Source organism: Balaenoptera musculus, chromosome 4 (genome assembly GCF_009873245.2).
Source record: "Balaenoptera musculus isolate JJ_BM4_2016_0621 chromosome 4, mBalMus1.pri.v3, whole genome shotgun sequence".
In the NCBI taxonomy this organism is placed as follows: domain Eukaryota; kingdom Metazoa; phylum Chordata; class Mammalia; order Artiodactyla; family Balaenopteridae; genus Balaenoptera; species Balaenoptera musculus.
In genome coordinates this window covers 7,612,245-7,628,663 of record NC_045788.1, presented here as the reverse complement: position 1 = coordinate 7,628,663, position 16,419 = coordinate 7,612,245, and the positions used below count along the sequence as shown (strand labels likewise).

At 37.3% G+C, this 16,419-nt stretch overlaps 1 protein-coding gene and 1 pseudogene across 1 annotated transcript in view; one reads left to right on the top strand and one right to left on the bottom strand.

Moving 5' to 3' along the window:
• The window catches only part of KCNH8 (potassium voltage-gated channel subfamily H member 8), a 392,154-nt gene that overhangs the window by 13,448 nt on the left and 362,287 nt on the right, over positions 1-16,419 (top strand). The window lies entirely within an intron of this gene.
• On the bottom strand, positions 2,079-2,472 carry LOC118894450 (annotated as a pseudogene).

The window sequence follows — 16,419 nt, the reverse complement described above, 5'->3', positions numbered from 1 at the left end:
GCAGGGGACACGGGTTCGAGCCCTGGGCGCTGGGAAGATCCCACATGCCGCGGAGCAACTAGGCCCGTGAGCCACAATTACTGAGCCTGCGCGTCTGGAGCCTGTGCTCCGCAACAAGAGAGACCGCGATAATGAGAGGCCCGCGCACCGCGATGAAGAGTGACCCCCACTTGCCACAACTAGAGAAAGCCCTCGCACAGAAACGAAGACCCAACACAGCCATAAATAAAAAATAAATAAATAAAAATTAAAAAAAAAAAATAAAGTTACTTGTTTTGTGATGGGAAGACAAATGTAGGTTTTGGTAGAGCACAGTGTCATAGTAAAGACAATGTTTATTAAATTAAACAATGTATGGAGAAGGAAGAAATGTGCTTGGACTTGGATGTAGTGAATGCACAGTACATTTTTGTGCCCCCAAAATGGTGCATTCTATCAATCACTATAGAGGCTGTAATGGTCAAAGTTACTAAATATGTTTATATATGAAGAATTAGTTACAGTAGTTACACTACATGATGTTTGTTAAATACAGAAAAAACATTTGGCATGGCAATACATGGTTTTTCTTTTTATTGTTGTCATCAGTCATAATTTTAAAATGTCTGAGCCTTTGAATGAATGCTTTGTAAACAATCTAAGTGTCTGACAGTTATTATTCTTTTCTGAATGAACCTTTTATATTTTCTTTTCATTTTATTTGAAATCACTTGGAAACATTTAATCAAAGTATTTAATAAACAGAGTATCAAAAACTTCATTTTAGTGGATAGCGAGGATTGTAAACCAAACTGTGAGACAAGAATACATTGAAATGTATCACTAGACAAGCAAGGGGAAAAATTAAACAATAAGAGCTCAAACTAAGGGCTAGATTTAAGAATTTTCCTTTGAAATATTTCAACTTGGAGGACTTTTTTGATGAAGCTTCTATATTTAATTGGATACATTTATCAGTACTGAAACTGAATGCAGTTGAAAAGATCTGTGATTTTGCAGCACCTACATTTGACAAAACACTGAAAAGAATTATAGAGATACCTTTTATGACAAATTGTTTGTATTATAGAAATTTTTGAAGGTAATTACTCTGAATAAAGAAAAATGAGAGGACCAATGAGGTATTTGAACTGAAATATTTACACTTTTCAACATATAGAATTGAGATATTGTCAATGTAGCAAAATTTGGGGGACAAATAGAATTGAGAATATCCTCGGTGTAGCAGAATTTGTCATGTGTCTACAAGGTATTTCAGCAACTACAGAGTATCTTTTCAATGAAAACTTTTCATGGTCTATAGCAAAGAGTTAATTGAAGATGCCCACAATTTCAAATTTATTTACTGTAAAATGCATCGTTGAGGAAAATTACAGGCAATTTTATGGAAAATATTTAAATAATATATAGATACAAAAGAGATGTTGTTTAGAATAATACCAGCAACTTGGTGTAATAGACACATATGGCTAAGTACATGACAAATATGTGAAAATATAATGAAAAATCATTGTGCTTAGGTGATTATTTTCTGGTAATATATAGATACTATCTCATAGAAATAATACTATGTTTCATAATAGTTTTGGAAGAAAGAAAGGTTATAGGTTCACAGATATAGTAGAACTAGTCAAAAATAAAAAAGTAAATGCTTTAATAATTATATAATTTTATTCTTTGATACCTATTTTCACTTTCAAAGGAACTCCCAAGTCATCCTATGTTATGCCCACCTCATAACAAGATAGTCACAGCTCTTTGAAATACTGCTTTTTGACCTTCTTAGGTCTCCAAGTACAAATTTCTTTAAGTTAGACTTTTTATACAATTTACTTTTGATACTATCTTCTGAGGTAGATTGACGAAGTTGGGGAAAATTTTATCCCCCATTTGTAATTGTTAATATAAATATTAAAATAAATTTTCATGTGTTTATATAACACTGTTTGCTATCTCTTTAATTTTGTTATACCAGATACCTTGAATGGAAGTGACTTGGGTCGCTATTGGCCTGTGATTATTCCTAAATATTTTTATTGTCATTTATTTATTATTTATTTTTTTGCCGTTCTATAACTTTACTGAACAATCAGCAGTTCGTTCTCATCCACATTAACTGTCTGTAGATTTTTGAAAGTGGTGGCAGGTACATAGGTAACCAGCGTATAGAGCTTGTTTGGTAAATCTTCATCTTCCTTACGTTTTCTGGACAACCACACACGCGTACGGTATGGGACATTCCTTATTCCTTTGGCGCAGCAGCTTTGTGGAGCCCGGTGTCAACGCGTACATCTGGAGTTCCCATTTCCTTCATGGCAAACTTCTGGATTTCTTTGAGCGCCCGAGGGGCACGCTTCTTGAAAGGCGCTCCAGGGATGCGCTTGTGAATGTTGATAGTGTATTCTCTGGTCACCACCTCCTTGATGGCGGACTGGCCCTCTTCTTCTCTCCGCGCTTCTTTGCCGGAGCCATCCTGACGGGCAATTGTCCCTATTTTAGAGAAGAGGACGCAGAGGACCCTAGAGAGCCTCAGTATTTTGTCTCAAACTGTACATGAAAGGGACGGACTCTTACTCTTATCCTTCAGTTGCAAAACCCGTGTTCTTCCTTCAACTTTATTCTGATTTTCCTTTGAAAGAAGAAAAAGGGAGGAGAATTGACATTTAGTGGGTAACCATGAACCCAATGCTATGTTTGGTATTTTCACCTATATTAGCTTATTTAATCTCTGCAATATTGCAAAGTAGATGTTTTTATTCCTACTTCGTGGATAGGGAAATTGAAACCCAGGAAGGCTGAATAAATTGCCAAAAGTCACACACTTTACAGGTAGTGAAGCTGGAATTTACACATTTTGTTTTGACTAAGCAGTCTGGGTTTAATTAAAAAGACAAAAAATTGGAGCTAAGTTGTAAGGCAGTCAGTTTATTAGGATTAAGATCTTAATGGTCCTGGTTGACTTCACTTTGAGATATAAACCACTTTTGTGCTTTTTAAGAACACACCATTTGGGAAACTCAATTCGGAAAGTTACAAAGTGGCAGTGTTTTATAAACAGTATTTAGTGGATTGTCCAGGAATTTACTTCCCTTGTTAGAATAAATACCCAAAATGGTTTTTTGTTATGTGAGGGGTCATGGCTCTTGATGCTGGAGATACCTTGAGTGCCACAAGCCTAGAGTTATCTACAGAACAATGTCACACTAACTTGAATTTTAAAATGCTTTTGACCAGTCAGTGGTTGCATAGGAGTGGGAGGGGATGGAGAAGGGTGGAATCACAAAGAAGCATGAGGAAGCTTTTGGGGCTAGGTAAGGTGCATCTGCTGTGTTCTTAATCTCCTATTTCTTTGTTTCCCTTCTTTAACAGTTCCCCAAACTCTATCCCAACATGTACACTCATATAGATACACACACGCACACACACACACACACACACACACACACACACACACAAAAAGTATTTATAATTTAGTATCACTTCAATTAAGTGTTAATTGCTCTCAAAGTGTAATATCTTATATAATGTAATCATTTCTCAGGCTTAAAGAATTTACAGCATTTTCCAATACCAGAGAGTTAGATGGGGAAGAGATTTTGGAAATGTGAAATGGCTCGTGTTTTTTCCGTGAACTGGCTTAAGAATGCTCAAAGCTGAATGTTCAACGTCTTTTAGCAAGAGTCCCTGTGGCATGTATTTTAAGGAAAGATAGTATTCCTAGCCACATAGCCTCTTTATTCGTCTTACTTGTTCTAATGTCCTCATTTATTTGTTTTTATAAATTATATATATTTCTGTGAGCCACATGAATAATTTATTTTTTGGAACAATTCTTCATATAAATAAACGAAAGTTTTAAGAAAATTTTTTTTTTGCTTTCTGAGAGACTTTCTCACTGGCTTAGAGTTTTCTAGGTTAAATTAGGTCCTTTGGAGGATGCAGCTCATATTTTTTGCTCTTATTCATTCATTTCTATAAGGTTGCTTATTTTTCAGTGACTAGAGGGGTAGAAACTAAGATTCAGGGAAAAATGAATGATCCCTCCTAGCAACGTATTTTTCAAGTTGTCATTTGTTGAGGGTGGATGCAAATGGCAAAGATACATGGCTTTCCTTCAGTTCTTCTTCAGTTTTCACATAGGTATTCGGTAGCTTGAATCTATAAATAAATGAGCCTATCAGGAGTAAGATGCCGTGAATGACAGATCTCCTCTGATCACTAAATTCACTTAAATGATTGCATGTATACTTTTAAATTAGTATCTGTGACACTTTTTGAAGTGGGCAAGGAAGTGCTTCCATAGCCAAGTTTACAGAGAAAAATGAGAAATATCTCATTAACCCAGAGTGAGACAGGCTTTTGGTGGCCTCTATAAAGTGAGAAGCTGAAATGGGTTTTGAAATCCAGAAGAATAACTCACAGGTAACTTTGCTGTGTTCGTGCGCAGCTGAGGCTCATAGAGATAAGGATTTAGAGAAGACGGAGCAGGGGAGAAAGGCACAAACTGTGTGGACGTATGTATCATGGCAGAAGGACACACTGAGTCATTAATGTGAGCTATTCACAGTGGATAATTCGTGAGAAAAGGATAGAACATTTAGACCAATATTTAAATAAATTCACCTAAGAAGGAAGGAATTATATATATGACTATGATTCTCTTGACCACTGCATATTCTATATATTGCAATTCATCCTCAAAGACAATAATTTTCTTTGCTTCCCCAGGACTTAAGTGCGCACAGATTCTCAGCAACTGTTTATGAGGTTTGACATCCCAAAGTTCCCACAGGCAGCGTTATTGATCTTTGATCTGCGCTAGTATCTAGCACCTGTGTGTTAGCCTCACATTTCTTTTTCCCCTCCCATCACCACTGTGATTCCTTCCCCCTCAGTATCCCTACCACCACCCTCACATCATCTCATTCTCTCTCTTCTCTCTTCTGTGCCTAAAAAAATAGAGAAAGGAAAAGATGAAGGGTAGATACCCTGAGGCAGGTAGTGTTTCCTCCTTCCTCTTCCGTGGCCTCCCCTCCAGGCTGCATCTCTGCGTGGCATGGTTTCTTCCCTCAGCTCAGTGGTGTTTGACATCTTTACCTCTGACCTTGGTACTAGGCTTTAGAAGGCAACGGTATTATAAGGATTTTTTCCTGTATATTTTCAAATACAGTTGAACAGAGTAACTTTTTAAACAAAAAATATGGTGATTTCCTCAAAAATCATATTAAAAACGCCTCCAAAGGATTCTACAGACATTAAGAATTAATTAAGTTTCTGCAGTTCTCCTGGCAAGTTCATAAATCTCAGGACCCCCCCTACTTTTAGGGAAATGGAAAAATACCTTGGGTGAGGTCAGGCAAGCCAGTCAATAGTCAAGGATGTACTTGAAAAGCCCTAATTGGGATCTCCTTCACTTTTTTAAGGAATATTGATTTTTTTTTATGTTCTCAACCTTCAGAACTAAATCAAAACTGAATTTTCATGTTTTCATGAGTTTATTTTCCCATTGTGTCTTAAAGCATGTTCCTTATTCAATCTGCCTGATATCTACTACATGTTTTAGAATGTAATTAATAAAAATATTCACTATCCTCAAGGAGGTGATGTCCAGCCTAGGTGATGAATATGAGTGTTATTTCCAATAATAAAGTCTGGAGACTGTTATCATGGAGAAACATATAACATTTGAATTATTTTGACTTCTATATAGTAAAAATTTTATGCCTGTTTTCTTTAAGAAAAGGAATTTTTGAGTCTATCTATAATTGTTTTGTTTCTGTTAGTGAAAAGAATTGCAAAAGAAAGTAATATGCTAATGTACCCCTTTGAATTAGACACCAATCATTTTATATTTTATTTTATAGAGTCTTTGACCAGCTCATTCATGAGAATGTGCTTTCTTCTTCTTCTTCTCTTCTCCTTCTCCTTCTTTTTTCTGACGGTGAATCTGGCCTCCTTACCCCAGATGAAGTGCCATGAGTTTTAAAGAACATTCCCACACTGGGATAAATACTTTCAGAGTCCATACATTTTATAATGGATTAGCTTGTTCTAAATATAGTAATTTAGAAATACTCTTCACATTTAGCTAAAAATATGTGAACTTGAAGAAGTTCATGATTTAAAACACATGCAGAATAACTGTTTTGTTATTTTATCACACACTTTTTTCTATACTCATTCTCTTATTTTATATTGGCAATGAATTCTTCAAGTGACTAAATAGTTGAGATGCCAGTTTATAATAATATTTTCTGTAAACTCCATGAGAACATAAAGACTAATTCTACCACACTTTCTAGTATGTTTCTTCTGGAAATACTGTATTATCACCTTTGATCACTTCTAATATTAAAGTTGGTTTATTGTCTTGATTTTTCTGTGGATCATTTGTTTATCCAATTAAATGTAAAGGCTGATCGTAAATTGGTTCTCCTAATATGCTCTCTGACATTTCAGGGGGGGAAAAAAACCCTGTGAGCTATTTATATTTACATTTGAATTCAGGTACAAGTTCTCATACAGTACAGACTTCACCTTAGACAGTTTCCTCAACTAATATACTTTCAGCAGCTGTGTGGGAGTTTAGGATCAATTTAGCTACATTAGCTTGTTTATGAATAATGCTACCTAAAATGATAAAAATTCAAATCGTGATGTCAGTACTTCCTCTGGACTTGTTTCCTATTATTAGGATTTTCTCAGAAAATGTGTGCTGCTGAGTTGGGGGTGAAATATTTGTTTACCTCTTGTCCTCTAATATTTCACTCTGTTTTTACTGTCAAGTAGATTCAGAAGGCCTTCTCTGGTAAATCACTAAAAGAGACCTGAAGAATTATCCTGTTTCAGCTTCTTATTTGAAGATAAAGAAAATGAGGCTTTGGAAGGCAGCATGACTTGTCCAGGGTCACATAGCTGGTTAGAACCCATGCTTTTTATCCAGTGTCATGTTCGTTCTGTAGGTGAATAAGTGAAATTGAGAGAATATTTGACTTTGAGACTCTAACGTGTCTTTTCTATGTAGACTTTTATTCCATGGGAAATGTCATTTCTACCTAGACTCTTATTCCATGGAAATTGATGTTTGTTTAAAATAGTAAATATCTTAGAAGTTGTGACATTTGCTTGGACAACAGTGACTAAAATGATAACTTTTAAGTATTTTCTAAGAAAATACATTGTGGACAATATAAAGTTGAGGTTAAGCAAAAGCAGAAAAATGAAAACATAATGAAGACTCAATAAAAAACAGAAGACCTATTAAGGTTTAAAACATGATTCTGAGTCTTCCAGATTTCTCATGAGAGGCCGTGTCTACCTTGGTACCGTGGTAGAAATTGTTCTCTAAGAATATTCTATGAATTATTTTTCAATTAGTTACTAACACCCTTGATTATTGGTTGAGTTCTAAGCCTTATACTGGATGTTTTGCATGTTCCATTGGGCACCACTGTTCTCTTAGGTTAGAATCTCCTTTTTTGCCCTCTGAAGCAGAAATGGCCTTTAGTAGCCATGCCTGAAGGTGGACACAATGGAGGGGAAGAAGAATCGTTTTTTTATTTTCATTTTGGCAAGTTAAAAGTACCTTACTGAATCAGTGTTTTGGGATTTGGGTTAAGGTTCCAATATCCAAAAGTAATAAATAATTGACGCAAAGTTAAATATCTGTATTCCACATGGCATGAAACTATTGTTGTCTTTGTGGGTAGTCACATCCTGGCCATAGAGTGACTTTTCTTCCTAGGAGCTTACAGAACTTCATCCAGCAACATTCCAGTTGGGGGTGGGCATACAAACGTGGACAAAGCACTGTTCTTGAAAGGTACCTTCCCTGACCGCTTTAGCGTACAGGAATCTCTCCCCTTTTCCCCAGTACACATAGTACTTCATTCTACATCATTCTGCACTACTTTGTAATATGCATAACTTGTCTTGTCTGAGACACTGTAAGCTTTTTTAGAGCGGTGCTTTTATTTTTGTAAATTCAGATATTTATTAATTTGTTGCCGAGTCAGAGCAATGATCCGTTCAATAAATGTTTACTGAGCACTTACTATATGCCAGACACAGTTCCAGGTACTAGGGCTATAGGTGTGAAAGATTCAGGAAAAGCCCCTTCCTTCATGAGTCTTCTATTCTGATGGTGAGGGTGGGAGGAAACCCTAAACACACAACATGAGTTAAGAGAGAGATACACAATATTAAGAAAATATAAGGGAGAAGAAGAGTAAACAAGGGGAAAAGAGGTTGTTTCTTTAGATAGGATGATCATAAAAAGGCTCTTTAAAAGTGACCTTTAAGCTAATACTTAAATAATGAGAACAAACCAGGAATGGAAAGATTAGGGGTAGGGAAGGAATGTCCAAGGCAGATAGTTCATGAGGGGGAGAGTGATATGAAGCAAGTTCTGAGTGATAACAACAGGCTGGATCATGCAGGGCCATATAGGGCCATGGAGGAAAGGAGTTTGGATCGTGTTCAAATGGAAACAGGAAGCCAGTATAAGGTTTTGGGGAACAGGGTGGTATTATCACTTTGGCTGTATTGGGAGAAAACATTGTAGATAGACGTGAATAGAAGCCAGCTCTTCATATATTTTATTGTCTTCTATAGACCTGGATGGAAAGCAGTCTTCTTGGTGGGTCCCTTTGGATCATGTGGGTTTTTTTGTGCGTGTATGTGTATGAGGGTGTCTTGGGGAGGAGTAGGATGTGTATTATTCTTCTATATGCAAGGGTAATTAGAGATACGGGAGGCACTGACTGAGTCAAAAAGGATCTTGATGCCTGAGGGAACAATAGAACTTGAAGGAAAAGACAGACTATGTTTGAGAGAGGAAGTCAAGCAGGCGTGATGGGGCAGGCAGGTGACCAGGGAGAGGACGAAGACAGACCTGGGCCTGGGCAGGCAGGGACTCACTAGGATACGGGTGGGTTGAAGGCCAACTGGAGATAGTTTAATGAACACAATGAATTTCCATGGTTTCTTTTTTCCTCCTTTTGTTGGGCCAAAGGTAATATGGGCTAGAGTGATGTGGTCTAATATTATGTAGTCACGTATACATAAAGTACACATAACGTACTTTTCATATATTGTCATGTATTCGTCCCAGCAATTTCAAGTTGAGTACTACTCTTCCACAACCCCTTATTCAAAACCCTCAGGGATAGATGGGTCTTGGAATTAAGAATTTTTCAGACGTTAGTTAAGATAATATGATGTGTGTACTAGATGTTACCTAATGCCCTATTGGAGTCTGGGGTGGCACCCTGTAATGAAACACATTAATATATTTTTTTTACTGAGAAATATTTAATTTACAATGTTGTATTAGTTTCAAAGGTATAGCAAAGTGATTCAGTTATACAGTTCTTTTTCAGATTCTTTTCCATTATAGGTTATTATTGAGTATAGTTCCCTGTGCTATACAGTAGGTCCTTGTTTTTTATCTCTTTTATATAGTAGTGTGTATATGTTAATCCTGAACTCTAATTTATCTCTCCCAAACATACTAATATTTCTGCAGCAAAACATATTGTTATTCACACAATATGGGAAACATTAAGAATATAAGTAACCTCACATCAGTTCAGATGAGGTTTGCAAATAAGAGAATTTGTGCTAAGCTTTCAAAAAGCTTCCCATTTTCAAAGTTTTTTTTTTTTTTAATTTAGAATCAAGAGATTTTTACTAAGGAGGAAATTAAGGTTTAAGGAATTTAAGTGACTTGTTAAATAGTAGGGCTGGAATTTGAACACCGCCTTGGCTGACCACAAACTCTGTGGTCTTAATCACATTATACCACTTCTATAGAAATGATGACTGCTGTTTATAAATAGCTGTCCTGTATATAAAAGCACATACATGTGTATTGAGAGATAGATAGCTATAAAGGAACTACAGTAAAAAATGCCTGCTAATAACTTTAAAATCTAACCATTTTTTGTGGATGAGTACTATGTCTCTGTAAATTGTTTTATATTGTTTCTAACATGGTACCAGCTATAATATTAATAATGACAAAATTATCTTGTGATACGTTGAAGATTTAATTATGATAAATCTAATTAATGACAATTAAGTGACTTAATTTTGATAAATGAACTAAATTATGATAAATTTTAAGGACCACATTTTCTCCATTATCCTGCTAATTAACAGAGAAAATTTTGCATAATTATAGATGAAAACAATCTCATTTATCTTAACAGAACTTTAGAACATAAATTCAAGGAGTTGTTTAGGCTGGAGGCCATTGTCTATATTGAGTATTTGCTCTACTGGAAATAGCCAGCTAAACAGTATGGGGCTCTGCAAGCAGGGGATGTGGCGACCAAATGACTTTTTTTCTTTCCTGAGATTCTTTTAGGACTGTTTTCTATCTTAAAAGTTACCAGAGAAATATTAGTTTGACTGAAATATACTCATTTTTTTTTAATTTTTAAAAAATTTTATTTATTTATTTATTTATTTATTTATGGCTGTGTTAGGTCTTCGTTTCTGTGCGAGGGCTTTCTCGAGTTGCGGCAAGTGGGGGGCCACTCTTCATCGCGGTGCGCGGGCCTCTCATTATCACGGCCTCCCTTGTTGCGGAGCACAGGCTACAGACATGCAGGCTCAGTAATTGTGGCTCATGGGCCCAGTTGCTCTGCGACATGTGGGATCTTCCCAGACCCGGGCTCGAACCCGTGTCCCCTGCATTGGCAGGCAGATTCTCAACCACTGCGCCACCAGGGAAGCCCCAATACACTGATTCTGAGCAGGCAGAGTTATCGTGCTAAAGAGAAGTAATTTTTAAAAACATTATCTATCTTTTGATTATTTAATTTCGTAACTTTATTTCAGACTATTCTATTCCATGTATGTATGTGTATGTGAGTCTGTGATTGTGTGTGTGTGTGTGATGTACAGTCGATCCTCATTACGTGTGGGAGTTATGTTCTCTAAAGTTGCCATGAATACTGAATTAGCAGATACTGAACAGTGTTCCTAGGGGAAATACAGGGTGAGGTTCTACTGAGCCTCTGGTCACCACATTTTTGTCAAGTGATCAGTACATAATTTTGTTTTTCAAAACCTTATTTAATACGTAGTGTTGATTCATTAGCATTGAACTCATGACCGACAGCACGTTAACTCATGGCTGAACAGATTCATCTAACACATGTATTTCCTCTGTGAGACATGTCACAGCCCTCTCGGGCTTAGGGACACTAGCCAGCGCTTCAGCACTACACAGGGAGGGGAGTCATTTTAAACAGTGAAATCACCAACAGAGAGCACACACATGAGAAAAACGTGTCACTAACCAGACCATGAAAAGGGCTCTTGTTTACAGTATGAGACCTTAAACAAGAAGACAGAGAATCGCCCTGTCCTACCTCAGGTGGGAACATGACAGGTGACTCTGTGCAGGTCTGTGAATGACCGTGAAAGCACAGGTATTGATTTTGTGGTTACAAATAACATTTTAATGAGTAAGAAATTCACAAATCAGGAATCCACAAGTAATGAAGATGGACTGTGTAAGAATGCACCTGTGACATGTTTTGGTTAGTACAGGGTTGGAATTCTCTCTTGTTATGTTCTGTCTTTTAATTTATGATACTGTTACCGAATGCAAGTGTGCCCAATGCACAGTGAGGCCAAACAAACATAAACATTGGAGTTTGGAGCAGAGAAAGGTTTATTGCAGGGACACGCAAGGAGATGGGTGGCTTATGCCCCCAAAACCCCAAACTCCCTGAAGGGTTTCAGTAAATCGCTTTTAAAGGCAAGGTGAGGGAGAGGCGTGGTTAGTTGTTGCAGACTTCTTGGTGTGGGAATCCTTTGTTCTTGCAGCTGTCCCTGTAAGTCAGGTCGTGATGTTTCCATAAACTTCCAACAAGACAAATGTTATTCTCTGTTCTTCAACTTTTCCCCTCTGTATTAATGGACTCTTAAAGGTCAGAGCCCTGAGGAAAGGCTATCCTGTATATTTCAGGCTAGAGGCAACATTCTTTTACAAAAGATGCAGAGCCAGCATGACTAAGCACAGGCAACAAAGCACAAGGGTTAAAGTAAAAGGAACAGATCTAAGATGGAGTCAGATTTGTTCTTCCCTGTTACAGTACTTGGTGGATAGCCAAGCCCATTCTGTACCTCCATTTGTTATCAGTCAAATATCAGGCAAATATCAAATATCTGTTATCAGGCAAATATCTCTAAGGGCAATATTTATCATCTTCTATATACATGTGTGTCACATACCTGAGTATTTAAGCGCAGGCGTATTTAAGAACACGTGTATTACTTGTATATACGTACAGAGACAGAGCAAGTGAGAGCATGAGAGTGAAAGAGAGAGACGGTGAGAGAGTCCTGACATATTGATGAACAGAAGAAAGTAATTTTTGAAAGTAATGAATGTCCTAAGTATTCATGCATAAAAATTCTTTGATGTACATAAAATTAATTTACCCTCTTCTGTTTATAGACAATTAAAATGAAAAGGCTTCGTAATTAATATAATCTTAATATTATTTTAAAAGGCAGTTAATGTGAAGCCATCCATTTTCTGACATAGTTAATTCAGTTTTTGCCACACTTGTAGCTACTGAATTGGTGCTTGGCTTTGCTTTTTTTTTTCCCTCCTTCTTAATATAAAAGTCAGTGGAATGTTTGCTTAGTATATTACCAACTCAATTCTTTGTTCATTTATCAAACTTAATTTATGCCTTCTAGTAACACTGAATAGCACAGGAAAGTAAATATAGTAATCAGGTGGCCTTTTCCGGGAAATTCTGCATTCGATTGTTAATAAGATCTAGAATTGAGGCCTCTTGGAACTAAATTCTCTAGGTTTGTATTATATTTTGTACTTAGAGATTTTTCATTGCCTTATTTTGAGATCACAGAAATACTTGTTCATTTTAATTTTTTGTCTGTTTAAAAAACTAATTGGGAATAGGGAATAAAAAATGGGTGCACTGTCCATCCCCTAATCTTTAGGCTCTAACTCAATGCCTCAAACATCAGTTCAACAAATACTAATGCAGATCACTGTGCTACATATTGTTGAGAGAGTGGCTGAAATCGAGGGATGAATCTTCCCTCTCTCAAGACACTCTATAGGGAGGGAGAGGCAAGATTGGCGTGACTAGAACACAGTGTAGAGTGGAAAGGTTATCCAAGAAGTAGCAACAAGGACTATGAACTGATAAACGAGGCTGATGTTGAAGGAGAACAGAAAAGAGAGCATTTAGACTGGGATGTGTATTCCAAGTAGCATCTGTTACGTAGGAAGAGAGAGTGTGGTTCTTCAGCAGATCTTGCTGGAGCAGGGCATTCTTGAAGGTAAATCGTGGTGTGGCAAATTTTCGCAAGGCTGCAGTGGTGATTGGGACATAATGGTTCAGGTCTTGGAAACAAGGTAATATAGTAGGACTTTAATAAATAGACAATAAAGAGCTATTGCAAAATATTGAGTTAGTAAAGTCAGAGCCTCAAATTCCCTCTAGCAATGGCATTTAGAAAGACTAGAAGAGATGATATATTAGTGGCAAAGGAACCAGTTAGGAATTGTGTGAGTGGTATCAGGAGACCTGAAACAGAGAAGGAGATTTGAACTAGGAACATGGAGATGAATGTGAGCGACATTGTCGAGAAAGAATATGTTTTTAATGTAGGAAATACTGTTCATTTGGCTGAAGAATTCTTTGCCCCAAACACTGAGTTTTTGTCGAGAATTTACTGCTAGAGGTTGTTGTTCAGGTTTTATATGGAGTGGGGAAATGTTTATTATTTGTTTCTCTGCAGTTTTGCAAGTTGTACTTATCTGTGATATTAATCAGATATTGTATATGAATGATCCATTTTTTTTAATAAGTATTTTAATTAATTTATTTATTTATTTTCTTTTTGGCTGTGTTGGGTCTTCGTTTCTGTGCGAGGGCTTTCTCTAGTTGCGGCAAGCGGGGGCCACTCTTCATCGCGGTGCGCGGGCCTCTCACTATCGTGGCCTCTCCTGTTGCGGAGCACAGCCTCCAGACGCGCAGGCTCAGTAATTGTGGCTCACGGGCCCAGCTGCTCCGCGGCATGTGGGGTCTTCCCAGACCCGGGCTCGAACCCGTGTCCCCTGCATTGGCAGGCAGATTCTCAACCACTGCGCCACCAGGGAAGCCCTGAATGATCCATTTTTGAGTAACAGGGACAAAATAAACTTGCACTTAATATATTTAGTAGTGAAGCTTTAGAAATATCCCTATTAAAATTTGGAGTGGACTTCCCTGGTGGTGCAGTGGTTAAGAATCCTCCTGCCAATACAGGGGACACAGGTTCCATCCCTGGTCTGGGAAGATCCCACATGCCGCTGAGCAACTAAGCCTGTGTGCCACGACTACTGAGCCTGCATGCCTAGAGCCCGTGCTCCGACACAAGAGAAGCCACCGCAATGAAAAACCCATGCACCGCAACGAAGAGTAGCCCCTGCTCACCACAACTAGAGGAAAGCCCTCATGCAGCAACGAAGACCCAACACAGCCAAAAATAAATAAATAATTTAAAAAATAATTTGGAGCTAGTCAAGAATCCTACTGTTAACTCTTTTTTTAAATATTGTACCAGAAGTTCTAGCCAACATAATATAATAATAAAAGGAGAAACAAGATACACAGATTAGAAAAGGTTAGAGATGATTGTCTATGTAGGAAGCCCTGGGGAATGTAAATACTGTGAGAACAAAGAACACACAAGATTATGTTGAAGAATAACAACAAAGTTTGGAGACCTGTTCTACCAGCTGGCAAGATTCATTATTTATTAAATTACAATAAGTGTAAAACCAGTCAATGTGCAGGCGTAAAAAAAATGACAAGTGGAACCGAGTACAGAACCATGAAACAGATCTAGATATGTATAAAAACCTTACATAGGGAACTATACTCAATATTTTGTAATACCTATAAGGGAAAAGAATCTGAAAAAGACGATCTATCTATCTGTATATCTGAATCACTTTGCTCTACACCTGAAACTGACACAACATTGGAAACTAACTATACTTCAATAAAAAATTATCAAACCCTAAAAAGAAAATAGGGCAGAGTTGACATTACAAATGAATTGGGAAAGGGTGAGCTAACCCTTAAATTCTAAGCAGACTAAAGACTTAGATAAATAAGTCACAAAACATGAAATATAGGAGGATATCTTTCTGATCATAGGAAGGGAAGCATTTAAAAATACACAGAGACAACTGACAAAGGATTAATCTCCAAAATATACAAGCAGCTCATGCAGCTCAATATCAAAAAAACAAACAGCCCAATCCAAAAATGGGGAGAAGATCTAAATAGACATTTGTCCAAAGAAGATGTACAGATTGCCAACAAATACATGAAAGGATGCTCAACAACACTAATCATTAGAGAAATGCAAATCAAAACTACAATGAGGTATCACCTCACGCCAGTCAGAATGGCCATCATCAAAAAATCTACAAACAATAAATGCTGGAGAGGGTGTGGAGAAAAGGGAACCCTCTTGCACTGTTGGTGGGAATGTAAATTGATACAGCCACTATAGGGAACAGTATGGAGGTTCCTTAAAAAACTAAAAATAGAACTACCATATGACCCAGCAATTCCACTACTGGGCATATACCCTGAGAAAACCATAATTCAAAAAGACACATGCACCCCACTGTTCATTGCAGCACTATTTACAATAGCCAGGACATGGAAGCAACCTAAGTGTCCATCGACAGATGAATGGATGAAGAAGATGTGGCACATATATACAATGGAATATTACTCAGCCATAAAAAGAAATGAAATTGAGTCATTTGTAGTGAGGTGGACGGACCTAGAGTCTGTCATACAGAGTGAAGTAAGTCAGAAAGAGAAAAACAAATACCGTATGCTAACACATATATGTGGAATCCAAAAAAAAAAAAAAAGGTTCTGATGAACCTAAGGGCAGGACAGGAGTAAAGACTCAGACATAGAGAATGGACTTGAGGACACGGGGACGGGGAAGGGTAAGCTGGGAAGAAGTGAGAGAGTGGCATGGACATATATACACTACCAAATGTAAAATAGGTAGCTAGTGGGAAGCAGCCGCATAGCACAGGGAGATCAGCTCAGTGCTTTGTGACCACCTAGAGGGGTGGGATAGGGAGGGTGGGAGGGAGATGCAAGAGGGAGGGGATATGGGGACATATGTATATGTATAGCTGATTCACTTTGTTATACAGCAGAAACTAACACACCATTGTAAAGCAATTATACTCCAATAAAGATGTTAAAAAAAATACACAAAGAGCATGAACTATAAAAAATTTTGACAAATGCAATTGAAGTAAAATTTTAAATTATTGAACAACAGCAACGACAACATCTCCCATAAACATAGTTGAAATGCAGGCTACAGAGTAGAGTA